This window comes from Diadema antillarum, unplaced genomic scaffold, assembly GCF_040938485.1.
Source record: "Diadema antillarum isolate AM-2024a unplaced genomic scaffold, OU_Dant_1.0 scf00000054, whole genome shotgun sequence".
Taxonomy (NCBI): domain Eukaryota; kingdom Metazoa; phylum Echinodermata; class Echinoidea; order Diadematoida; family Diadematidae; genus Diadema; species Diadema antillarum.
Window position 1 is genome coordinate 1,694,923 of NW_027270943.1, and position 27,018 is coordinate 1,721,940.

The 27,018-nt window shown below is 35.9% G+C and overlaps 2 long non-coding RNA genes and 4 other non-coding genes across 7 annotated transcripts; all 6 read left to right on the forward strand.

The window, feature by feature from the left end:
• The first annotated feature begins 6,168 nt into the window (after positions 1-6,168).
• LOC139715757 (uncharacterized) lies at positions 6,169-13,055 on the forward strand. The gene is made up of 10 exons (XR_011709860.1): positions 6,169-6,201; positions 6,652-6,695; positions 7,266-7,317; positions 7,908-7,985; positions 8,705-8,780; positions 9,404-9,452; positions 10,150-10,186; positions 11,200-11,232; positions 11,681-11,712; positions 12,999-13,055. It is a non-coding gene; the product is annotated as an uncharacterized lncRNA (long non-coding RNA).
• On the forward strand, positions 8,529-8,599 carry LOC139715760 (small nucleolar RNA SNORD24). Its single transcript, XR_011709861.1, has one exon. It is a non-coding gene; the product is annotated as a small nucleolar RNA SNORD24 (small nucleolar RNA).
• On the forward strand, positions 12,402-12,480 carry LOC139715761 (small nucleolar RNA SNORD24). Its single transcript, XR_011709862.1, has one exon. It is a non-coding gene; the product is annotated as a small nucleolar RNA SNORD24 (small nucleolar RNA).
• Positions 13,056-13,275: 220 nt separating the features above from the next.
• On the forward strand, positions 13,276-13,364 carry LOC139715762 (small nucleolar RNA snR60/Z15/Z230/Z193/J17). The gene has a single exon (XR_011709863.1). It is a non-coding gene; the product is annotated as a small nucleolar RNA snR60/Z15/Z230/Z193/J17 (small nucleolar RNA).
• Positions 13,365-13,730: 366 nt separating this feature from the next.
• Positions 13,731-21,422, forward strand: LOC139715756 (uncharacterized). 2 transcript variants are annotated; one of them, XR_011709859.1, is made up of 7 exons: positions 13,731-13,867; positions 14,456-14,506; positions 15,881-15,954; positions 16,663-16,734; positions 17,315-17,387; positions 20,134-20,196; positions 21,376-21,422. It is a non-coding gene; the product is annotated as an uncharacterized lncRNA (long non-coding RNA). The 2 variants fall into 2 exon arrangements; XR_011709858.1 differs by lacking the exon at positions 13,731-13,867 and having other exon boundaries at positions 14,293-14,506.
• On the forward strand, positions 14,285-14,373 carry LOC139715763 (small nucleolar RNA snR60/Z15/Z230/Z193/J17). The gene has a single exon (XR_011709864.1). It is a non-coding gene; the product is annotated as a small nucleolar RNA snR60/Z15/Z230/Z193/J17 (small nucleolar RNA).
• Positions 21,423-27,018: the final 5,596 nt, after the last annotated feature.

Here is a 27,018-nt window from a genome sequence, read left to right on the forward strand (position 1 = left end):
CTCTGGATCTGCCACTGAAATAGTATAGACGAGTTTTAGTTGGGACATACAGGGTGTTAACATTGTTTTTGTTTTTGTTTTTTTGAAAGAGGATGTTATTCCAAGTGGAATTCAACGTTTCAAGGTGAAAATTGGTTTTGAAATGGCTGAGATATATCCAAAAGAGAGTGAACTATGCATTGGTGACACCTACCTTTTATTTAAAATTTTACTTCGTTTTTGGAGGTCTCGGGCCATTCCAAAACCGATTTTCATCATATAAACACTAAATTCCTCTTAGTCTTAGAATGGTAGGTGTATGCTCTGTAACTACATTACTGTTTTATAAGTCGAGTGGTTTCTTGATTTCTCACTAAAAGTTAAAAGCCCAATCCTCCTCTCCACCAATACTAGATATGGCCATTTTTACAATCAGTGGTGTAAAACACAGTGTTGGCACTAATTGGTGTATAACTTTCTTATACACTGACAGATATGCATTATTTTTTCTCATAAACTTACCACCCACAGTGTCTACCTTGGGTACCTTAATGAACTTTCCTCTCTTTTTCTTTCAGATGTGGCAGGCACTTACATGCTTGAAATCCAACACATTTGGTGTACTCACTCTGACAAAGTATTTTTGTCAGAGCTAGCATATTAAATTGTTTATTCCTTTTCATTATTTTTGTTGCTGTTGTGATAGACAGGTATCCAACATTAAGAACTATTATGTTTACCAGGTTCTGCTTTGTCTTCTTTAAATACTGAAATTGTCCAAACTTTATGTTTCGGAGGTGACATTTTCCGTTAACAATTAACCCCTCTTTTGAGTTAGCTCTTGTTCACAATTATAAAATTCAACTTTGCTAATTTCCATCAAAACAAAATAGTAATCAATCTGACTTAACTTTGATCCAAAGATTATTTAATTCAAATAACTTATCATTTTTTGGTGAGCGTTTATAAATTTATATAACTTTTCCGTTAACATTTCTGTCACCTCCGAGACAATGGATTTATGTATTTATTTTTTTTATTCTTGACATCAGTTATACATTACATTTGCAAAAATGTAACATATCCCCTCACATTATCTCTGAAGGAAGGTAGTAGAAATATAGCCTGTTGTTTTCATTTCGGAGCAATTTACAATTTTCCGTTAACACTTGTCACCTCCGAAACACTTGTCACCTCCGAAACAACAAGCATATTATATTTGATAATTTCTTGAAGACAAAGCAATTTTGTTTGATTCTGCCCAATTGACAGGAATCTCTTTTGGATGACAATAGTAATATGGCAACAGGAAGTGAGAATTTTCTAGGGATTAAAAAAAGATCCATTAAAAACTAAAAATTACTGTTTCGGAGGTGACAAAACACTGTTAACAAGATTTTTTGTTCATTTCTGTTGAAGAGAAACCATATCATGTACACCAATGGTTTCATTTATTTTAGTAACATAAGTCTCAAAGTGAAGAAATCAACTACCACACTCTCACTCTTTTTTTTATTGCTAGACTGTACGTTTTAGGGCAAATTTACATTTTTTCACTTTTTTTAACAATGAGAATGCACAAAATACACCCTTCTGTTGTATATATAATATTGTAATCAAGATCATTTCTCCTGCTTTAGTTAAGTAAACATATAGATGCTTTCATCTTAGAAGCTTGATTTCCAACAAGCAATTTAGTTGTGAAGATTTACCAATCACAGCTTTCCATGTAGGTTGCTTTTTCTTGTGTTTCGGAGGTGACATTGTTTGTTAACACCATATTGTTATGTGATAGTGAAAGGCAGGACTTCAGTTCCTTTTCACTATTAACATTTTCTAATACTTTTAATATCTACAAAATCCTCACAACAGAAGTGACTTGTTTATACATAGCTCACCAGAATTCCCTTGATACCAAAGTGATACATGTGGCAGTTCATGCATGCCCTAGTCCACAATCATTAAAAAAAAGAATGTAAAAAAACAAAATCATCAAATAATCAAACTTCACAAAAAGGCCACATGCCTATAGCTGGTGCACAACTTGTTCTTGAATTCTTAGTTGTTGTTTTTCCACGTACAATGTGGTAATCATAAACAAAAGTATGTGATTTTTTTTTTTTTTAATATGACAATAATTATTACATTTTCCAAGTTGAACCAACTGTTTATGACATTGTATTTTTTTAAGATTATTCAAGTTATGTGACAACTAAAGTGAACAGAGGAACAAGTCCCGAGGACTGGAAAGGGAAAGATAAAAAAACAAGATTTGTAGTTCTATTTCAGTATAATTTTGATGAGGTGTTTACCTTGTTTTGTTATTATGTTTTATCTCAGAATTTGGCTTTAAGTACTGGAATTTCAAGGAAAAGAAAATGGTTTCTTAAAGGACAAGTCCACTTTCATATACATGTGGATTGAGTGAATGCAACAACATTAGTATAACATATTGAAAGTTTGGGAGAAATTGGACAATCCATTCAAAAGTCATGGGTTTTTTAAATATCTGCGCAATCACTGCTGGATGAGATGACTACGACAGTGTATGATGTCACATGCATACAATACAACGATATAAGGAAAATATAAGTGAATTTCACAAAACTTTACTTTTTGAAAAAAGTGCACATTTTTTCAACTTGCTCTGATGTATTTTAGGGCAATATTATTCACCCTGCCTTCCAAAAGAGAGAAGTCATGTGTTCTTTTGTTATGCAAGAAAAGTGAAAATACAGAATGTTGAATTTTCTTGATACTTTCTCTATATCCTTGTACACATGTGACATCACAAGCTATAGAAGTCTTCTCATTCAGCTTTGACTGAGCAGAAACTTTAAAAATCCATAACTCTGGAACGGATTGCCTTACTTTCCTCAAACTCTCACTGATGGGTAAATATTGCTATATTTACTCAACCCTCATGTCTACTGAGGTGAACTTGTCTTTTTCCAGTTTCGGTCCCTCATAGGTTTATTTGAGACCAGTTTGTGTCCGGGACCTTCTGTGAAGTTGATGGGGAAAATTACTGAACAAAAACAAATTTTCCCCTCAAGTTCACAGAAAAGCATTATGCTGCTCTCTTCAGCTGGGAAACACAAACTGTTGTCTTAACCAAACTGTAAAAACCTGTTAAAGATTAGTATGAATTACAATCTCAAAGAAAATATGAGCTGGTATCTATTATCATGAAAGAGAATAAACAAACAAAATAACAAGTAAGAACTGAAAGAAAGAGCTTATATTTGAAAATTAAAGCCATGAGGAAAGACATGAATGTTCACTAAATAGTTGACACCTGAGAAGTTGGGTTGTCTCTGTGTTGTGTCACCCCAAAAACAATAAAATGGGTTTTCTTATCTTATACTTTTTACTCTCAAAAGTGACTGTTAAATATGCATGATTTGCAGGTAATTTTCAATCAATTCAAAATGATATGTAAAATATAGTTTAGTAGTGTCAACAGTTTAAATGAATCTGGTGTATAGAAAATTTATCCCAGATGAACCAAACACCTTTCACCAGTATTATAACATTTGTATGGTGGCTATCAAGGATGATGAAGAATTCATGAACATCCTTGAATTAATCTATTTATAAAACTATGTGCAAACAAAAACGTACACAAGTCAAATAAGAATTTTTGCTTTTGGTATTCATACCGTATGTCCCCGCCAAAAAATTACAGTGGTATCCTCCTCCGCAATGATAACTTTAAAGATAGTGAATCAATCTAAAATACAATGTGAGGGATTGAAACTTTAACTCATTGCCCACACCTTACAGAAAACCCCATTCAATTTGCTTCAAAGGTCAAAGAGAATTTAGTTTTTTTGTAGAGCATGTGAGGAATCCCTTCCCTCCAAGTTCTGCAAGTGTTTACACACTAACATGCAGTACCAAGAGCATCCAAGTGCTAAACTTGGAAGAATCAGACTCCTGACATCCTTTATAACAATCCACATTTCTTTGAGATCACGTAACCAAATTGACTGGGGCATTCTGCAAAATAGAGCTAAAATGTTATGATTTAAGACCTCAAAGTAGAATTTAGCTGATTTAATCATATTGGGTGCTATCAATGCAAAAGTCTAATTACAAATTTTTTTGGGGGGGACAAACTATATGAATACATGAACACAATGTTAACATTGAATGTCACCTCCGAAACAAAGTTATTCTTCCCTGGTGTTGCGGAATAAAATATTCTGAGAGTAAAGAAACATTACTGAAATGATCTTACACCCTCATTTCAATTTAAGGTAGAAAATGGAATGCCATGTTTCTTCGGGTTACAATATCTAGTTTATGTCCGTTAAATTCTTACTGTAAATTAACATTTTAAAACAATGTTAACATTGAATGTCACCTCCGAAATGAAGTGATTCTTCCCTGGTGTTGTGGAATAAAATGTTCTGAGAGCAAAGAAACATTACTAAAATGATCTCACACCCTCATCTCAAGTTAAGGTAGAAAATGGAATGCCATGTTTCTTAAGATTTCAATATTTAGCTTACATCCTTCGTCCAATTGGAAGGCAAACTACCGGTACCCGTGCTAATTAATGAAGTGTAAAAAAACACTTGTTCTGTGTGGTTTATCTGCTTGAAACAGGAGTTAATTTCTTGTTCTCGAGTTACAATTATTAGAAACATTGATAAAAAGAAGAAGTTTTTGTGTTATTCTCACTTATTCTCAAAAAAAGTGAGTGTTAATATTAATGTCACCTCCGAAACATTCTAATATGTTAACTGTCACCTCCGAAACATCCATGTGTGAAAAATCCAAGTTTTAAACAAATGATTGGAATTTCATTTAACCTACATAGATAGGTAGCCCTTCTTAAAGACTTGTCATAGTAAGAGTTTGACCTGGCCTGCCCTCCAATAAATAGTTGAAATCTTAAAAATTACATGTCAATTGGTATTTTTAGCAAAAATTTATAAATCTCATGTATTTTTTTTTAAATTCACTTTTTATTCAACCCCCAAATAGTTTTGATTCACAAACTATATATTGTTGTTAACCATATAAACTTTGCATGGTGAATTTTGACTACAGAGTTTTGTCAATATGGTGCAATTCATGAAAGCAAAATTTTGCTTAAATTTACTTCAGGTGCCAGGGTTTTCCTTAAATTACACCAATAACCCTTCAGCTTTAAGGTCTGAAATGTTATTTTTTCAAAAATTTGAATACTTTCAAACAGGAATCAAACAGAATAATGAAAAAATATTTTGTTTGAAATTTTGACCCTCCGAGTACAAAAGTTACACCACTGATCGTAAAAAAGGCCATATAGAATCTACTATCCCTTTAACTAGGTTTAATCTTTTACCAATGTCTAATTTTACTCTTTTGAGATATAATGTTAAAGAATCAAATTCAAAGTGTAGATTTCTAGAGGAGGGCGGACACAAATGATGACATCTCTGATAGGGACATATGAATCAGCCATGATTATTTCCTCAGAGAAACTCACTGGATCGATAGGACTGATGTGTTGCCCCTCCAGTCAGGATAAGTTGTCTCAGTAAAATTTACTTTGATCTGTTGATCAGAGCTGCTAATACATGTACATAGAAATTTGTTATAAACTATTCCTCCTGGCAAGGCCAGAGCCTAGAGGTGTAATATTAACATTCGTAACAACCCTAAATGAAAGCAGGCCTAGACATTATTGCATAGAGGGGTGAAGATTGAGGTATGAGTTTTCTTCAAGTTGCCTCCCTCTGTACAATACAAATTAGATTTGTGAGATTACAACTGCCACTGTTTGTTAAAATGTAGATCAGCAGTTGCAGTCTTACAAATTCCATTTGTAAAGAGGGAGACAAATTGAAGAACACTTAGAGTCATCCTCTGCATTCTGCTGGGTTGGGGGGGGGGAGTGAGATGGGTCAAGTTCAATCACATTTCAGAACTCTTGTGAAAATAAAAGTACCGCAGACTATTTGAATTAAAGTACATCATCAGTGTATCAAGTGTATTGATTGCTTGTAATGTATGCAGTATTTCAGGGCAGATATCATCTGAGATATGAGTGAAAACAGAACACGAGGGTTTAAATGTGTTACACGTAGATAACCTAATATCTATATATGTCAAATTATGAAATCTCTTATGTGGTAAGATGTAGTGTTACAGTAATTTAATTTGATGGTCTTTTCGTTTGCAGGACAATGTCATCACGATTACTTGCTGCCACAATGAAGAGACACGGTGAGGAACTTAATGAATGAACTTTGAGATCAGTGGAAAGTTTGTGTTGTCTGTATCTCATATTTACATTGTACCTTAGTTTTACATTGTATCTTGAACTGTAACACTTGGTTACATTAAATCTTTAACCTGTTGAAGTCTAGTAGCGAGTGTTCTTGGGCTGGGGTAAATGGGAAATGGGTGTTGTAGGAAAATCAGTCCATCTTCACCGAGTTAATTGCAAGATGTCATGGGAAAGGCAGTAAAATTTAACACCAGTGAGTTCTTGTGATTGTTGACACAGAGGATGACATTATGCTCAGATCAATGAATCCAGTGTGATTAATACAAAGAAAAAGTTGATAGGACTGATGTGTCAACAACGTGTCCAGAGAAGCTTGTATGTAATGAGAAATTATGAAATATGTCCAGAAATGTTGATCAATGCATTCATTGTCTGTTTGTTACCAGTTTGCGCACTGCAAGATATGTCGTCACAGGACCTTGACATTCAGGTAAGGTGTGATTTTATTCATTGAGCACCAAATTATGGCAGAGTTTGGAAAACTTAAACTTCCCGCTGCAAAGCATCATTAAAACAATGGATTTCGGGAAAAAATGACTTTATGACTTGCAAAATAAGGTTTTGATCATTTTTTCATAATTCCACGTGTGTGTACTTTGTAGAAATAGCATATCTTCAGTATTTATTCAAGGAATAACAGTAACATACAACACTGTCCTGTGTGTTTGATGATTATGTTTTGAAGAGTACAGATAAATGTGATTTTGCATTGTGTATCTAAAAGATTTTTTTCAGTGACTTCATAGTTTATGAATGATTGTAATGAGGTATGTATGAACTGGAAAAGATAAAACTTTGCGTAGAACCTCAGGTCATGTGACACAAATGATGACATCTCTGATAGGGACATATGAATCAGCCATGATTATTTCCTCAGAGAAACTCGGTGGATCGATAGGACTGATGTGTCACTAGCATTGACTGAAATCTTGATACGTCTGACTCTGCGGCTTCCTCGTTCTACGCACTATATCAAACTCTTTTTCGTTTACTGCTCTAGGCATACATGTGATCTGAAGACGATTACCAAGGTGGCCAGCAAGAGAAATATGGTAAGTCTTGTCTGATGTGGGATTTAGCCTGTACAATCATATACTGCATATTGCCCATTCTGGGATGCAGTTTTCTTGACAACTGTTTTTGCACACTCATGCAATGATGAGTTGAAGCCAAGATAGGGACGCTGAGATCATCCTGTGATGATATGTCATGTGAGACAATGGCTAACTGATGCATGTGATGTGTACAGTTCTGAGTATGTAGGTGTAATCAAGTTCCGCATGGCTGTTTACGTGCATTGCTTTTATTCTGGCATCTACAATTACTGATCCGTTGTGAACCAACGTTTCAAGTACCGAGTAAATCACAGCACCAAAGAGCTCCATCCAGAATTTTAGTCTGTAGATAAGCTCTTTTTTCATTTATTTATTTTTGTTTATGGGGATGGAATTGCATTTTTGCAGAAATATACCTAAGGTGAAACTGATAACAATTTGAAGGTATATTTATTTCTTTTGTGAACTTAGTACAAATTGAGCTAAAGCACATTCAATTTCAGACTTGTATCCTGCTTCATATGGCCTTCTAGTCCACTTTCTAATTGAAATTGCTTCAGTGAAGTAATATCATTGTTTTCTCACAGATGCTGAAGTCTTGAAATGGTGACTATTCTTCCACCCAGTGGCTGATTATATGATCACTCAGTGGATGACTAAGATGGGTCAGTATGTGCTTATTTGTGAAAATAGAGAAACTTTCAAAAGATATATGATTCTTTGTAAAATGAATAATGCTTACAAGTGTTATGCAAACTCATCAGAATTGCTCAGATAAACTCCAAGCATGTGGAATAGGACCCATTTGACTGAAGCTCTTGTACTTTTCACAAGCTTTAAAGGCAGGCGACTATTTGATCAGATCAACTTGTGTGCATTAGTAATGATCATACTGCTTCCATTTTGATGATAGGGATATAAGATTCCCAGAAAATTTTCTTCCTGACTTCTTTCAATACCTGCTGTATTTCTTCTGAGGCCCAAAATGAAAATTTCTTTTTCTTAATCATATTAAAAAGATTTCATGTTTGAATGATGTGAGAGTAAAAAAATCAAGATAAATAAATGATAATAATGATTACATGTTACAACTAGCTTATTTCAAGACCCCTTCTCGCTTAGCACGTAAAATGCATGGTTTCTTCCTCTGCAATGTATGTTTGTGTTGTGTTATGCAAAAAAAAAGAAATTTAGTGTGGAAGGCAGTGCATCTATGATGACAGTATTTGCTACTCTTGACAGTGAGTGATGACAATAAATCACCAAGATCGCTGAGATTCACGCTTCCACACAATATATGGTAGAAGAGCAGTGCTTTATTCCTTCTGACATGTTACCTCATCTGCACAAAGGTTGATTTTATTCCCTGTTTATTTTTTCATAGGCGAGATCAAGATGGACTGAAAAACCAACATGATGTTTAGCTCTAGGTTGTATCTACCGCTCCGTACTTGCACAAGGTAATTATGAAACGAGAAGTCTTCATTGACATCCACTTTTACTACTATTCAAAGATCAGTGACCTAATTTGATCACAATTTTAGACTCGGCATCCTCTGCCATTATAAGCCTGTATGTAGTAGTATTTCAGCTCCAGTTCTTCTTGTCTTGCAGTTCATGTGTGACTCAGTGATATGTTTGATTGATGTTACTTTTCTATCTGTAATCATTGAATTATGTGCTGAAAATATTCATAGCATGTTTGGACTGTTCACTCAGTCAAGCTTCATCTTTATTTTAGACATTTTAGTAGCCAGAAGCATGTGATGCATGGATGTTGTAAATCCTTTGGGTGCTGCGGTTCCTTTATAAGTTTGGTTCCTGATTACAACTTTTTGTAGGGCTTTATTGAGGATTACCTGCATTCTGGGATGTGGTGAGCATTGTCAGTAATGGCATCCCCTTGCAACAAAATGGTCTGTATGTGATGAGCCTACATTATTGGATATGATCTCTGTGATTATATACACAGTGTAGCGACTAGGGCGGACTGATACAGACCTGTCAGAATAAATGAACTGTTGTCTGTCTGTTGGTGAGTGCTCTTTGGAGTTAACACTTCTTTTGATTTATTTCTTAACAGAGTGCTGCTTTCCAGGACTGTAACAGCAAAATGAGGACACTGAGAGATGGTATGAATAGCAAAACCTAATAATGTTTTACCATATTTTTTTGTTGTTGTTGAATGCATCGTAAAATATGATGGAGTATTCATTGTTGTCCTTGATCATGTGGTGAATAGTAAAGTAACGAAAACATTCAAAATGTGTAATAAACCAATCAAGACTTACTTTATCCTGAGATTTTTTTTTTAAAGTTCAGCTTTCCCTGCTCGAGGAGAAAGCAGATATTGTTCGTTGTAATTAGATGTAGACTGAGTCGCACTTCACCTGGCATGCTTCATTTGATATGAACAGTCAGTGTGGTGGGACAGAAAGATCACAAAGCTGGCAATATTTCTTGGATCAATACCATAATCACACTGTTAATGATTTGCATTCTTTTCAGGGATCTATATCAGACAGAAAAATTTGGCTAGAATATCTGTTGGCACACAGTTGTGTGCAACTTCAAGGAAGAACCATGACATTCTTTTCTTGCATATCATTGGAGTATTACATTTTGTTAGCATTGTGAGTAGTGCTTTGTGGAATTATCTGTAAGTGATGAGCCTACATTATTGTATATGATATCTTTGTGATTATATACACAGTGTAGCGACTAGGGCGGACTGATACAGATAACAAGTTCCTGCTTACACAGCCTAAATTATGTATGTCTCCCTTTTGCATTGATTGAATGGCATGTGCATATGTTCTCTTTGATTAGGATCAAGCTTCACTACGCTTTGTGCTGATTACGCATGGTGAGTACATGTATGCTGGTAACAAGATGAGGCAGTTTCTCTCTCAGATTAAAATGAGCTTGCTCATTTGCCCAAAAATCGACTTGCATTCAGTGTGTTAATATTTAATGGAGCAGTCAGTTGCATAATTGACTTAACAATCTGAAAACAATTTTATAGGCCAGCAAAGAATGAACTTGTGTTTCAGTAGATGATTTATCAAGTACTTGGTAGGTCATTATAGTGTGAAATAGTCCCTTGTTAAAGGACAAGTTCACCTTCATAAACATAAGGATTGAGAAAATGCAACAATATTAGTAGAACACATTAGTGAAAGTTTGAGGAAAATTGGACAATCGATGCAAAAGCTATGAATTTTTTAAATTTTTGTGTTGGAACCGCTGGATGAGGAGACTACTACAGCTTGTGAGTCATGTGCGTACAACAGTATAAAGAAAATGTAAAAGAAAATTCAACATATTTACACTTTTTTCGCATAATAAAAGAGCACTTGACTTGCCTCTTTCTAAAGGCAGGGGGAATAATATTACCCATAACATTTGTCGGTAACGAGTCAGGGGAATGTGTATTTTTTTCAAAAGATGGAATTTTGTGAAATTCTCTTTATATTTTCCTTTTATTGTTGTACGCATGTGACATCTAAGTTATTCATACACTGCAGTAGTCTTCTCATCCAGCGGGTACTGCACAAAAACTTCAAAAATTCATAACTTTTGAACGGATTGTCTGATTTTCCTCAAACTTTCAATGATGTGTTGTACTAATATTGCTACATTCTCTCAATCCTTATGTTTACGAAGGTGAACTTGTCCTTTAAAATGGTTTCTTGTGAATGTCTGTATGTGATGAGCCTACATTATTGTATATGATTTCTTTGTGATTATATACACAGTGTAGCGACTAGGGCGGACTGATACAGATAACAAGTTCCTGCTTACACAGACGAGCCTGAATTTTGTATGTCTCCCTTTTGCATTGATTGAATGGCATGTGCATATGTTCTCTTTGATTAGGACCAAGCTTCACTACGCTGCTGATTACACATGGTGAGTACATGTATTAACAAAGTGAGTACATTTATTGATAAAATGTGCTGGTAACAAGATGAAGCAGTTTCTCTTTCAGATCAAAATGAGTTTGCACGTCACCTTGTTAGAGTTTTATGTATTTCACAGAGCAGTCAGTTGCATAATTGACTTAGCAATCTGAAAACAATTTTATAGACCAGCAAAGAATGAACTTGTGTTTCAGAAGATGATTTATCAAGTACTTATTAGGTCATTATAGTGTAAAATAGTCCCTGGTGTAAATGGTTTCTTCTTGTGAATGTCTGTATGTGATGAGCCTACATTATTGTATATGATATTTTTGTGATTATATACACAGTGTAGCGACTAGGGCGGACTGATACAGACTATGAAATCAGCAGTCCTCCCGTGTGATATCTGAATTTTTAGAATTAAAGAGATGTTTAAAATCTTGATATCTCTACAGGGAAACAAGTTGGATCCAAGCCAAAAGTAAAAGTAAGTGTGTTTGATAATGCACTGAAATGTGCCCATAAGCAGAAAGCTACTTTTGAGAAATGATCTTTTAATGTGAGCATTTTCTTGAAGTAAATCTGGAGAAAGCCAAGCAAACAAAAGAAAAGTATAATGTATACTGGTTTAAAAATCAACCACAAGTACAGAGTCTTCGCAGGAAAGTAAAACATTGTGATCATCTTACTCATGTTGGAGAAACAAGCTACAAATTTATACTAGTGTAACATATATTTTACAGTATCATGTTGTGTGGGTCAGGAAATATGAATCATTAGCAGTGCATGAGCAAGGCAAAATCTTTTTTTTTAAAAACAAATATAACAAAGAAAGCCGTCAGCTCACCATCATGTGCGTGAAATCTCATGTTGACAGTCATGATTCCTCTGCCTAACTGGAGGTGTTGATATGGGTGATGTTTTTGAGTGTTTGCTCTAGTTGGACTAGTTTGGCTGCTATAGCAGATTTTGCATCTAGTCATTTATGTGCATGTGGAGTTCATTCATATCAAGAGTTTTTTGTGGGTTTTTTTTTTTTGTGATTGCCTAAGGGCTGGTAAGGCTTGCATTAACTTGTAGTGAACATTTTCTTTTTACTAGCAAAACAAAAATGATTTGTGTTTGTGGTAAATTATGCACTGCTCAACCTGAAGGTTACACAGGAGTTCTCATTGGTATTGAATGATGATATCTGCTTGTATTTGCTACTCTTGAATCAGAATGATGACATACAACCACCAAGATCTCTGAAATACCTGAAAACTCTAGTGTTATCTCTCCGATCATGTAGAGAAAACAAGACTAATCTTCATATTGCAGACATTTCTGCTAATAGATTTAACTATTTGTGAGCATCTTGGCCCGTGAAATGTTTGCCAGACTTGACTTCAGTGTGTACCGGTAATATAAAACCATTCATTGTAGGAGCATGAAAATAATTATTCCTGAGAAAGTGAAGTTTTGCTGTTCATGGTTCATTATGCACTTATGATCGTTTGCAAACCATTTTAGCATTGGGAGCTGTTTGTTATGTGTTTTATCAAACTAGTGAATTTTTCCAGGATTGTAATCCTAACCGAGACAAGTCTTCTTTCTTTCTAGAATGGAAATAGTTTAAGGATCAATACATAACATGATAGGGTTGTCAGGAAATATGTGTATATCGTTTTCTTTAACATGCCTGTGATTTGTCAAGATAAATTGATTAAAGCATCTGGGTATCTCTGGTGAACTGCTCAATGCAAAATCCTTTATATATTTGTTCCCCCTCAGATACGACATATTTGGAATTTCCTTTCCAAGAAGTTTGCAGGAGCCTACTCAGAAAGGCAAGTATTTTACCTCATCCCTTGATCTTGCAAGATTTCACCATGCAAACTAGATGCATGGTTCATAGGGAGTCATCAAGATTATCAGCAGCATTACTAATGGCTTATTCTGCTGTTTGATAAGCTGGTGACAGAAACTATAAAACAGTGTTTTCCATAATATCATATACTTTCACCTTTGTCGGTAATTGAAAAGGTTTTCAAGTTCTTTTGATCGGTGACCAATGATAGTGATGATTTCATAGTTCAACAGAACTTCTGTGAAGACACTTGATGCATTTAAGTCTTTCGCTCCTAGCTGAATCATTGGTTTCCATGATCAAACCCTTGAAACTTTAGGGCCTTGACACCTTGGTAGAGAACAGCTTGGATATACAGGGTGCTCCCTGTACAACAAACATGGGTATAAGAACATTTTGTTTCAGCAAAGTAAAGACTGTAGTTCCAAAATAGTATGTATCAGAGTATGTGATGCAAAATTGCCTTTTGATTTGATGAAATTTCAATATTACAAAATTTTGATGTAACAACAAAAAAAAATGCTACTCCCAAGGAGTTTGCTCTAATGGGAGTTGCCTGTACCATTTCTTTTTGAGTCGTGTGAATTATTTCTGTTAGTCAAACTAGGAACGCTGGCAAGCCAGTTAACACAGTGTTGAGTGTTGTAAGAGGAGCCTGAAAACAGTGAAATAAGTTAAACTTAAACAAAGAGTATTTCTTGGGACATGATATTTAAAACACTTTTCTCGATCTACAGGTTGGCTTTGTTTTAGTCCGCTTGCTGTTGATCATGTTCAGGACATTTTCAAAAAGGTAAGCTTGTCATGTGACAAACAAGCATTCATTATATCAATTTTAAAAAAGTGTGAAATGATTATCAGTTCCGCAAGTTGATGTAGTGTTGATGAATTTCAGAGACTTCAAACTGTATGCTATTTGGTGCTCACAGCTTGTCGTTACAATGTAACCCTTACAATGTAACACATCAGACATTCATTACTGCGAAAGTGGAAATTTTCATGAATTTCATCTGACCAGAAACTAGTGCAAAATAAAAGCACACCAAGATTTTTGCCTGTGGCATGTAACACTTTTATGTTTGATACAGTGGAATTGAAATCTTGTGAAATTCATCTTGCCCAGCTAAGCTTGAAAAATATTTGTGCAAAAATTTCCATTTTTACAGAATCTGTTTTGATAATCCTACTAGGGAGCTTTATAGTGGCTGCAGTGAAGTAATGATGATTGCATAGTTCAGCCGAACATAGCATGACGACATTCTTTGCTCTCATGTCTTTCGCTCCTAGCTGATGCTTCATGTACTTTTTTCAAAGCTTAGCAAATGAGTAGCATTGTTTGTTGCCATATTCAAGGAATGTTGGCATGTTTTCTCTTATTCAGAACAGCGGCAGCAAGGTGTGTCCAACATGATAAAGTGACCACACCTCCTTGGTGAGTAACACATGTCATCTTCTTCCACATTCTACTCTCTCTCTTCCCTTGTCATATCTGTCACACATTGTTCAGTATATTAGCCTGACTTCAGTACATCACTACCCAATGGTACTCTTAGAAGTGTAGCACCAATCAAGTTGAACCTCAAAAAGGTGCCTAGATTAAACAACTACAGTTGAACCTCTCGTATCCGGACAAGTCGGGACCGGGGCTCATTGATTAGGGAGACTCAATGCTTTATACATGTACATATACATACACATGTACTGATGTAGCCCATTGTAGTACCACATGTAATAATATGTATACTGCAACCTTTTCATTGTTACATTTGGGGATGTTTGGGGGTGTTGAAATGTCTGAAGGTAAGCAATTTGGAAGGAAATTTGATGTAATGTATGTTAATCATGTTGGCAGTAATATGTAATTCATGTGTGTTTGTGTAGGAGTTCAAGTTCTCAAGGAGTTGGGAATCCCCCTTTCCTCCCGTAATTATTTTTAAAAAAATCACGGAGAGATTGCGTCCGTATAATAGAGAGATCCAGATAAAGGGAGGCCGGATAAGAGAGGTTCAACTGTAGTTTGTAAAGAAACTCAAAATATGCATGCTTACAGAAATTAATCTTTATATCTGTCATTCTAAGCGTAACTCCACAAGGTCATTTTTTTAGATGTAAGGTTGCAGTTACCATAACTGTAGTATAAGAAAATCATGACTGCAAGGCTTTTGTAAAGTGAAGTCATATATGAACACACAGCTCGTGTTTGCAAACTTGGTGCTAGTGTATAGACTCAATTATTGTTGCTGTCGGCATACTCGTTTTCACAGATTCTTATCCTTCCATGGCAAGTACCAGTGTTGTCATGCACAGCCAAAGAACTTGTGTCTTAACACACCATTAATGAGGACATGCACTGTGTCAGATTGGTGTACACATCAGAGCTTTGATACGTGGTCAGAGGATGATAGTGTCATGTGCACATTTATTCAATGAAGGCAAGATGATGCCAGAATGTATTAGCTCTATCTGATGGCCACTTTACAGTGAGTTCAGTTTGTTTCTCATTACCAGAGTCTGTCTTCTCATTCCCCCACAAATCATTCCTATTTCAGATTTAGGGTCCCTCTTAGCTGTTGACATATGGGAGGGGGAGGGGAGGGCAAAGGTTTTTGGTTTTTGTGTTTGTTGTTGTCATTTTTTTTTTTGGGGGGGGGGGTAGATGGGAGTTGTTAAATCCATCAAGGTTGTAACTGTGCACGGCGTGTCATTGCAGTTCAAATTACATATTGTTGTGGTATAACATTTATTATATGACAATATGTTTAATGCCATGTAGCTATGTCAGTATGATGTTGATCTTTCTATGCAGGACTGATGCAGTGAGCAAGATAGCCAGAATTGGATTTCTTTTGATGGTTAAGACTTTGAACAGCAAAGAGTAAGGTAAGTCCAGGTCAGACACTACAGTAGGTTTGACAAGATGTGATGAAATTCAGCATGCAAACAGATTGCCACTTTAATACAGTAAGTCTTGGTTAATGTTGTGGAAGTCATGAGTAGACTATTCATGATGAAGTGAAGGATAGCTTGGAGGTTTGTATGTGCTCTGTTTTCTGATTTCCACGATGGAAAATCAGTTACATACACGTATGTGAGACCAGAAAAATAAAAAAGTCAAGAATGATGTTCTGGCAGTTTTTATAAAGGTTCACACTACTGAATTCAAGTTCTGTAAAATTTGCTTGAGATGTGTAGATGGGATGCTAGCAGTGGTGTCATTGATGATTATTTTATTCACAACCAAGACCTTTTGAGCATCGGGGAAGTGCAAGAGATGTCTAGATATCTTTATGAGCAGTTCACATATTCTTCTTGAGCTCATCATTGAGACAATTTCACTATGCAAAGCTCATTGAACAATATCAGAATATTTGGGCTGTGCTATGTAAGACGTAGTTACTCTTATTATTCTTATAAGCAGCAGAGCAATGATGAAATCATCGAATGTCCCCGTATGAAACCGACATGATTATTTTCGTTATACCCTCATTTTATCTGAGCTCTGTGAAATCCTCCAACTGGATGAACAAACAAAAATTATTTTGGTTTCAAGTTACATGCGTTGTGTTTTGATACTTGTTTAAACCATAGGTTTCTGCAAGCGAGAGCTTTTCGGACGATGCACATTTTTGCCAGAGTCAAGAAAGTGATCCGGTATGAAGGGTAAGCATTAGGGACCGTGTTTATACAAAAAGGCAAGATCAAAGATATTGGAAGTTCTTTCATGCAGATGTTCTGATAGAACAGGAGCCTTTTGAATTTCCTTGTGTGTGTGTATTAAAAGCCGGTAAAGAGTTATATTATGCGCTTGAGCAGATACGGTATTAATCTTATGAAAACAACACAGTGTGACTGGGGGATGGTAGCAGTGGTGCCATTGATGATAACCTTGTTCACAGCCAAGAGCTTTTCAGCATTGCAAAAGTGCAAGACTGCTCTCAAAAGCAGCACTTATATTCTTCTTTGAGGCAGTTTTACTCTTTAAAGCGCATTGATCAGTATCAGTATCATCTTTGAGATATGCTATATGAAAGATATATAAAAGAATATTCATTATTCTTATAAGCAGCAGAGCAATGATGAAATCATCGAATGTCCCCGTATGAAACCAAGGTGATTATTTTCGTTTTACCCTCATTTATCTGAGCTCTGTTGAATCCTGAGACTGGATCTAACAAACACTATACAAATTATTTGGTGTCATTTTATGTTCTTCATGTCTTTGTACTTGTTTAAATCACAGGTGTCTGCATGCGAGAACTTCTGGGACAATATATGCATTCTGCCAGAGGTCGAGAAGGTGGTATATGCAGAAGGTAAGCATTGAGGATCAAGTCTATAGTATGAGTGAAAGGCAAACCGATTGACCGATATGAAAGTTGCCTTCTTACAGCTTTTTATGTGCTTGTATTACTGCACCACACACTTGCCTGAAATAACACTTGCCCATAACTTTGCAAAGGGGAGCATGCAGTCAAAAAAATAGAAAGAAAAGAAAACAACTGCCTCAAACAATTAGTTTTCACTTTGCATTTTTACATTGTGCTGATAAAGTGTATTGCCCATACCTCAAAACTAGGCAAATGTGGTAAAGCACTTTGTACTTAGTTCTTTGTGCATTTCTCTAATGTTACTGTAAAAATTGAAATTTTCGCGGTGTTGAAATTTTCGCGCCACCAGAAGCTACCGCGAAAATAAAAACACGCGAATATTTTTTTGTGCCGTATGTTCCAGTACTTGATGTCTTGATTTAAATTTAAAATTACAATCATATGAAACTCTTCTTACACGGCCAAGCACAAAAAACTAGTCTTGCAAAAATATCCACTTTTACCGTAATCGTAACCTTATTCAGGAAAAGGGTGGGGGTAGCTTAAAATGAAAACTGATACGGAGCCTGTCTTTGCATACGGTAATACCATGTTATTATAGTGTGGCAACAGTGATTGAAGTTGTCTAATGGGAATGGATGTAATTCAAAATGCTAGGGGAAATTTCTTCCAATGTGATACCCCAATCTGAAACAATTGGGGTGCTGAATCATCATAATACATGCATCATTGTAATGCCAAGTACCATCTTTGAATGGAAGAATTCTATTTGTAAGTCTGATTGAGTGTAATTTTGATGTTTGTATTTTGCATTGGCTGATTGCCAAAACTGAATCATGCGTTTCATGAGCGAATGACCAGTGATGAGCCATAGTTACGAGTGATCCACCTGAACACTGATGTCACAATAGTCTCTGAGGTCATACACCTTTAGGATATGCCAGTATTGTCATTGCTGCTTAACCCTATTTTAACTGGGCTATTTGAGACCAAGTTTTTACTGAGGGGGTCAATTTGACCCCCCTTCAGATCTTGGCCGCCGATCGCACAATCACCACAAAATTTTGCTTGAACATATAGCCGGGTGTCAACTACAAGATTACATGGTCATACAATAGAAAAATTTTGATTTTCTATTTTTAGTAAATTAATTATGCAAATTTACGCATGAAATCATATTTTCACCTATGACTCCATTAAAAAGACTGAAGGATTGCTAAATTTTTGTGTCAGAGTTCCTCAAGACACATCGAACAATTTTCTTGTAAAAAAATAGCACAATCGAAATCGGTTTCTTTTGTTTGTTATTGTTTTGTTAATTTCTCATGTATTTCCTTGTTTTTTCGACCTTTTGTTTTCTATTGTTTTTTTACCAAAATTTGTTGCAGGCACTTTTTCAAGCTTATCTACATTAGAATTGATTAATTTCAATGGTTAAAAGTTGAAATATCAATTTAACCACAAAACACACAATTTGCATTGGATTTGCACGCGCTATCATGAATTTGAGCTGTTTTTGGGTTGACATGCATATGCTAAACATTACGTAACTTCAGAACCGTGTACCCAGACGTCACAAATTTGGTCTCAAAATATGCGGGAGACTTCAATGAAAAAAGTCATGAAACGACGCGGCGAAATCTTTGCGCGTTGCGGAATCGTGGCGCGAAATGTCAAGGGGGGGGGGGTCAATTTGACCCCCCCCCCCCCCCCCCCAGTTAAATTAGGGTTAAATGGACTGTGCAGTACTGGTTGAGGTGGGGATTCGTGTTTTGAGATAAAAGTGAGATAATGGGAAACCTCTTATGAAATATGAAAGAACATGTAATTTTAAGAAAGATTCAACATTTATTTGATGAAAATTGGTTTTCAAATGGCTGAGATATCTGAAAAAATGATAATAAAAGGCGACAGGCCACGCCTTTTATTATCACTTTTTTATTATCTCTTTGTTTCACCTTGTTTTTGGATATCTCAGCCATTTCAGAACCGATTTTCATCAAATAAGCTTTTGATACCCTTAAGAATTGCATGCTCTTTGACATCTCATAGAGCGGTTTCTGAATATCTCGCAAAATGTTAGAAGCTAAATCCTTACCTTGACCAGAACTGTACACACCCTTTAAAGGGATGGTATAGTGTTGGTAGAGATGAGGATTGGGCTTTCAACTGTCTGCTAGATACCAAGGAAACCACTTATGAAACGACAGAGAGCATACCATTCTATCAGGAATTCCATGTTTATTATGATGAAAATTGGTTTTGTAATGGCTGAAACATGCAAAAACAAAGTAAAACAAAGTGATCCTAATCCCATCTTTTATTTGGATTGCTCTGTTTTGGATATCTCAGCCATTTCAAACCCAATTTTCATCAAATGTTGAATCCCTCGTGGAATTACATGCTCTTTCATATTTCACAAGAGGTTCCTCATTATCTCAACAAAAAATGTTAGAAACCTGAAGTTAGGTCTCTACCAATCTACCAAAAGTATACAATCCCTAAATGTCCAAAGTATACTAGTGCTTGATTTGTGTAAAATGCATGATACATAAAAACCAATTCAGCTTATGGGAATTAGAGGTGAGAAGTGCTTAGTATGTAATGTATTATCTGGCAGATGTGAGGTTGTTTTTTTTTTTTTTTTTTGGTTTTTTTTTTGTTTTTTTCTAGAGTGGTTATTGGAATGTTTATGGATTGTACTTCAGTGAACTTCAATTTATTCTTACAGGATGCTGATGCTGACTAACTTGAACTGACTGGATGATGTACCTCAGAAATTGTTGACCTGGAGGTAATTTTCCCATTTATCTCACCATATTCTAAGTGTGAGGCAGCATCACTTAGCTATATATGTTCCTTTTAATTTCTTGTGCTAGTGTAAGTTGTGTTACTTGAGTGACAAAATAAATTTATGCTTCATCTCTTTTGGCTTTGGTTGCAGAGTCTATGCTGCCGTGTATGCAGCCTTACTTTCTATGGCTGGCTTTGTATCTCTCTACGTAGGTAGATTTTGCAGTGCATGGGATGATAGAGACAGGAAATAGCCAGTCATTGATGATAGCCCTTAAACTACATATTTCATACGAATGACCGTGGAGTTTATCACACTGATAGCTTTGTGGGCAGGATGCTACAAATATATAGCATTGATGATGCACCCAGTTTAGTTGGTGAATCAAAGAAATGTATTTATAAGTTGCCCCTCCTTCAACACAACGCTTATCCATATAAGAATATGTTGACTCACAGTGAATGCCTTGTAATCAGTTGCTGTACAATCGACACATCCCCCCCCCCCCCCCCATGGCATGTGGTGATATGCTGGCCTCTGTACACTCCACTTCCTAGTAACACTGTACTATTAGAAGCTCATTACCTGGCTAGGTATGTAGCCAGCAGAGTATCAATCAGGTCTGATTCCAAGCAAAGGTACTCAAAGTGACAAATTGATAATTTATGACCTTTGACTTTATTATTATCATTTTTTTTAGCAAGGCGTCATGGTTGATCTGTAGATGATGACTTGCACAATGCAATGGGAATCTCTCTGAAAATCTCATGAAGATGAACATTGTTGGCAACGTAGTTGTCGTCCTGATACAAGGTGAACATGATGCCAAGCTCTCTAATTTCTCCAAACTCTACTCAAGATTTAAACTCACCCCTTTGCTGTCGCGTCTGCTACTTTCATCTCGTAGTGTTGCTTGAGTTTCCAGCATTTCCTTTTTATCAATAAATGGTCAACAAATGCCATGCCACTCTTAACTGCCAAGTAGGACTTTGCTCTGTGTCAATACCATTTGTTCTCCATGTTGAAATTGAGGGCTTCACAGAATTTGAGACATTACATCGCAGTCTCTTGTGTTTAATTCATTGACCAGTTCTTCCTCCTCCTCTTCCACATTAATCATCCCTTCTGTCTATCCTCCCCCCCCCCCCCCCTCATCCATTTGTACATCCTGCACATTAGTCTCCCTTTCAGACTGGTGGACAGGCAGGAATCAACAACACCCCTCTTTGGAGCAACACTCCTCTCATCACAGTACCATTGGCACAGTAAGTTAATGTGATTAATCCACAGTCTGCCGTTTTCCAGCTTTGCTGGTAACTCCCATCAATCCTGACAAAGACAGTGTCCCAATATCAGACCAAACTCCACTATGTAGCAGAGTGATTGTGGTGTTCTGCATGACACATGTTCCCAGGGGATTCTCTTCTTTTTGATGTGATAGTTCAAAGAGGATGTTGACATGAAAAATGAAACTGACAATTAAACATTATACTTCGAGATAATCACCAAGAATGTAATGCAGCTTGTTGCATTTTAGAGAGGAATGAACATAGATGCCTATTGCCATGCAGTCTTCAGTGAATTTGCCAGACAAAATTTTGAACATGACATATATCTCTAATGGAAAGGCTTGAAAGTTCATATTTTGCATGAATACTTGAATTTGTGTAGATTGTAAGATCTTGAGATATATGTTGGAGTAATGGTAAAGGTCAGTTTGTTTAAACTTCAATGTTAAGACCGTGCGTAAATGGGTACGATTAGTAATTAGCATGATGAGATTTCTTGCCTATTATAAATGTAAGGTTTTGTAGGGAAGGACTCATCACATGTACAGTTGTCTCTTTGCTGATTATTGACTGCATTATGCATTTATGCATTTACAATGAAGGCAACTGCTGTCTTGTACACTCTTTGAAATCCAAGTAAACCCCAATGCCCATTTCTAATCTTTCCATATCTCATACTCCATCTATTGTTAAATGAATATACAACAAAGCACTGTAGCAAGTGAAATGATTTGCATTGCTAGGCTTCACTTGTGGTGCCCCAGTGATGCTTGATTCTGCCAAATGAGAGCCTCAAAAGAGTTGGCACATAGTGATTCCAAATTTTCCCGTTTCGCAACACTACTGAGGAGCACCACAATCAAATGTATTGGAAATGTGTAGTAAGTATGTATGGTTGTGTACATATAAGCTTGTATTACTGAGGCTGATTTTTGTTGCTTCCTTTTCCTACCCATTTTTCTGCATTTTTGGCAGGTATTGCCACAAGATTATCTTCCACACTCACATCACACTGAGAAGATCTTGGATGCAAGCAAGTCTGAAATTTAGGTATGAAAGTATGGAAACCTTGAAAAAATCGTGAACATAAGCTTTGAGCAACTGACTGAGCTGAGGGTAGATGACACAAGATTTATCAAATTTTGTGCATCTTTTTTAAACGTAGCACTTGTGGAGAAGATGAAATTTTGCAAATAAAAGGATAAAAAGAATCGGGGTGAATATGTGGGGAAAAAGAAGGTACTGTTCTTGTCCAGTTTGAAGAAATGGCCAAAAGAGAAGGGACTTCACAGATAAGGCATACTGTGGTGAAGAATAGGGAAGAGAATAATGGAGAGCTAAATAGCAGGATTGCTCATGTAAAGTCAATAGATTGAGAATAGGGAAGAAATGTGGATCAGGGGATTATGGAGGAATGATTGTGAAATGTCAATTTTTTTTTTTTTCCTGGTGTCCAACATGGATGATTCTTGTGTGTGTGATGATTCATTGTCCTCTTGAACTCTCTCACTGAAGCCTTTGTGCACTGTGGACCTACTTCAGTCTGACACACGTGAAAATCCATGTTGTAATGCAAATACTTCCCACTTGTAGAATTTTCTTTGATATGAGTAAGGAAAGTAGATACCACAACTGCCTAGTTGGGAAATTAAGAATTGATTCATTGCTTCGGGCTGTAATGATAAGAAAATAAAACGATGATTTGTGTGTCGTGAATTCCATTTAACTCAGTTCAGTTTATTTATTGGCGTGTAATTCTGGATATCTTAAGGTCAAACTCGTGATAGACTTTGTGGAGAGAATACTGACAGAATGATAGCCATTCATGACCTCTGTACAGGTATCAAATAGTGAGTGGTTGTTCAATCTTGGGTACAGTATGCCAGAGTACTACAGCAGCCTGAAGAAACATGTAAGGAATCGGTCATGTTGAGCAAAAAGAAACCCCAAACAAACAAGCTCAGCCAACTGCCTGGCCTTGTTGGAGTTTGTTTCCTATAAATGTCGGGATATCCCGAAAATTTCCTGTTATTGTAATTTACGTTTAGAGCGAATGGGTTAATTCTTCCATTAGAGACTGGCCTCACAGAGAGTTAATCTCACTTTTATCTCATCTCTTCTTGGATCTCCTTTCCACAGCTTCAGTTGAGGCAGTACTGGAGATGCACCAGCATAATATATTTTCTTCCTCAGGAAGCATGCTGACATTTCCTTGCGGGAAAAAAAAAGTGGAATTTGAGTAGAAGTCAGAATACCAAAGAGGATACACCTTGAAAGAGCACGAGAACCTATTCCATGTGAATTACGAACTATTGCAGAATAAGAGATTACCAACTTATATGTCATGTTCATGCGTTCATTATTATTGAGCTGTTTTCATAAGATAATACAGTCAACCTTGCTTAAGTCGACCTCACATAAGTTGAATAATCTTCCAAGTTGAAAGTCTTTTCAAGTCCTCTTCTCTTCATGTTCTATTGATTTTAATCCCTCATAAATCGAATAAGTCGAAGCTTTTTCTTTAGTCCAAATAGATTCTACTTGGGCAAGGTTGACTGTACATATAAATTTATCTTCTGTTAATTTTCATGTCTACTGCCATGGTGAGGGAAATAATCAATACACTTGTAGTTTTAGATATTTTATTTGTGTGAGAGAGAGAATTACTGAATTTTCTGGTTCAATCAAAATGATACATGTACAGATTTATGCCCGAGTTTATCAGTGTGTGCAAACAGTCTGTGTTACAGAATGATAATAAAACTGTCATAGAGACTGCTGATTTTGTTGTATCTTGAGACCACAAACATTACAGAACTTCCTGAAGGTCATGTATTTAGAACATTGTTTATTTGGAATGAGAACTACTGGGCTTATGCATTTGAATTCATGGGGGGGGGGGGGGGGGCATTTCCAGGGAAATTCTAAGTCTTATTGGGACCAGGCAGGTGTGATTCTCAACCTAAGATTTGAATACAGCTGTACAACTAGGGAAATGATGATGCTTTTTTTTTTCTGTGTGTGTGTGTATGTGTGTGTGTGTGTAAATGTTTGTGCGTGCATGTGTGTGTGACCTACATTGTAACAATCACAAACAGAAACTTTCCATATAATGAGTCGAATGGTACATGACAGGTGTGATTCTCAACTAAGATTTGAATACATCTATTACAGAAATATATATATATATATATATATATATATATATTTCCATCTCTTGGTGGGAATATGGGTGTGTGTGTGACCTAATGATCACAAATTTTCTATAAAATGAGCCGAATGACACATTTTCTCGATGGTTCACATTCCTTTGGATGACAAGACAATGTATTACAATTTCATATCTATCAAATCATACAATACTCGTCTCAACTTGAGACAGTCGTACAAAATTACACAAAGGATGTCACAGGAAAGTTCCCCACCTGGAGCGCATGTGGTACAAAACTATTGATTACAATTCATCACAAATTTTATCAAGCCAAGATGACAACCACACCTTTATTTTTTTGGATAAATGACCCTTTGAAAAAACAATCCTTATTTCTTGTTTGGAAATACGAACCTTATTTCATTTTCGGATTTTCGAAATGAACCTTCGGAATTAGATGAATCTTATCTAATCTTTTCTAATTTGTTCATTTAACTTGTTCACAAGAAACAATAAATTTTACAAAGGGTTACTAACATTCCTTTAAGTTTTCAGAATATTTCTTCTGTTACATAAACCTTTTGTAAGTAGAAATGCACAGAAAGGAAAGCTCAAAATTATAGGAAATGGATGATGGAATCAATTCTATGTGATGCAGATTGTTGTGTATGTGTATGAAGAGCGCGGGGGAGGGGTGCATTTAAAAGTGTTCTCCACAATCATGATTTTTTTTTTTTGGGGGGGTGGTTGTTGGTTTTTTTTTATGTGTTTTGTTTTGTTTTTTTGTTTTGTTTTGTTTGTTTGTTTTTTAGGGGGGGGGGGGCGGGCGGGGCACATCCAGATATCAAGCAGCCAACAGTTATTCTGCTGCCAAAAGAACATTTAAGAATAAAATAATCCACAAAAGAATATGAATGGTAATTTCAGTATTGTCTCAAATAGAACTGATGAAATGAATTGATACTTAGGGTATTTAATAATTTATTTATTTATTTATCATGAACCCCCCTCTTCTCTGCTTCTTTCTGACGGTATAGGAGGGAGCTCTTTTAAAGATGTCCAATAACACACATACACACACACGCACACAAATCCTATCAGGCATGTCGGGGAGTATATTCTTTAAAGTTTGTCTTCAACTTGCAACATTTTCTCTTGTACCGGGCCATCCTCTGTACATCCTTCGGGTCCAACGTAGCAGTTAGAATGGTAGAATTGTGAGTCTTTATATTTTCTTGGGGGGGGGGGGGGTGGGCAGTGTTTGTTTGTTTGTTTGTTTTGTTTTGTGTCCTTTTTTGGAACAGATGACATCAGGCATAGCTCATTGTTCAATTTAAATTCAATTCAAATTATATTTTTTAATATCACATTCTGTTTTCGATACAATTTCAAAGAAGACAAACAATGTATTACAATATATAAACATATATACATACGTGTAACTATTTGTTCAAAATAATGGTATTAGTAGAAAAGAGAAGCCCACGTAAGATTCAAGGTTGTAGAGATGTGGACGATTAAACAAATTGTGCAAATAAGCTGTCAAAAAGGAGAAAAGCAAAATATAATTCAGATATGATCTAAAACCAAGCAAAACTGTCTTCACTCATCGTTTAAATACAACGGGGCTTGGTGCATCTATTTAGATCATAACCCCGTACGGATCATCACGAGTATCAGTTGATTCCCAAGGCCTGGTTCAAGCTTGGTCCAAAAACAAAATATTATTCAAATATTATCCAAAAATCACACAAAACTGTCTTTACTTTTCGTTTGAATACAACAGGGCTAGGTGCATCTATTTAGATTATCACGTGTAGTTGATTCCAAAAGCTTGGTCGTGTATAATGTATTCTGGGCGACGATAAAAGTAAATGAAATTTGGTGAGTCGTCTTGTAGTGGATTTGTGAACACAGGCATTTCTACAGAATACAACACTGAACACTTTAAGGCGGCTCGTTTTTCGTGAAATTAAACATAAATTCTCCTAATTGATATTAATGCAAATCTTAACAGCTTCTAAGAAATTTTGCTATAAAGAAAGAATGCACCAGTGTGACCACATAGTGGTAAATGAGTTATGGTAGGGTACATGCAGGTAATATGAGACTATTAAGCTCATTTGCATAAATGGCATGAAGATGCATACAGAGAAACCCATCAAACTTTGTTTTTGGGAATTAGCAACTATTCATCCTTCCTTTGATATAACATTTGCACTAATCAAATGTTTTTGTTGACGGTTAATATGCAAATTATGACATCATCGCAGAAGTCTCATATTACCTGCATGTGCAGGTAATATGAGACTATGCATGGTAGACATTGTGTCAATGTTAAAATGTCAATCTCATATCTTAAATTCATGTTTTTTTTTCTAT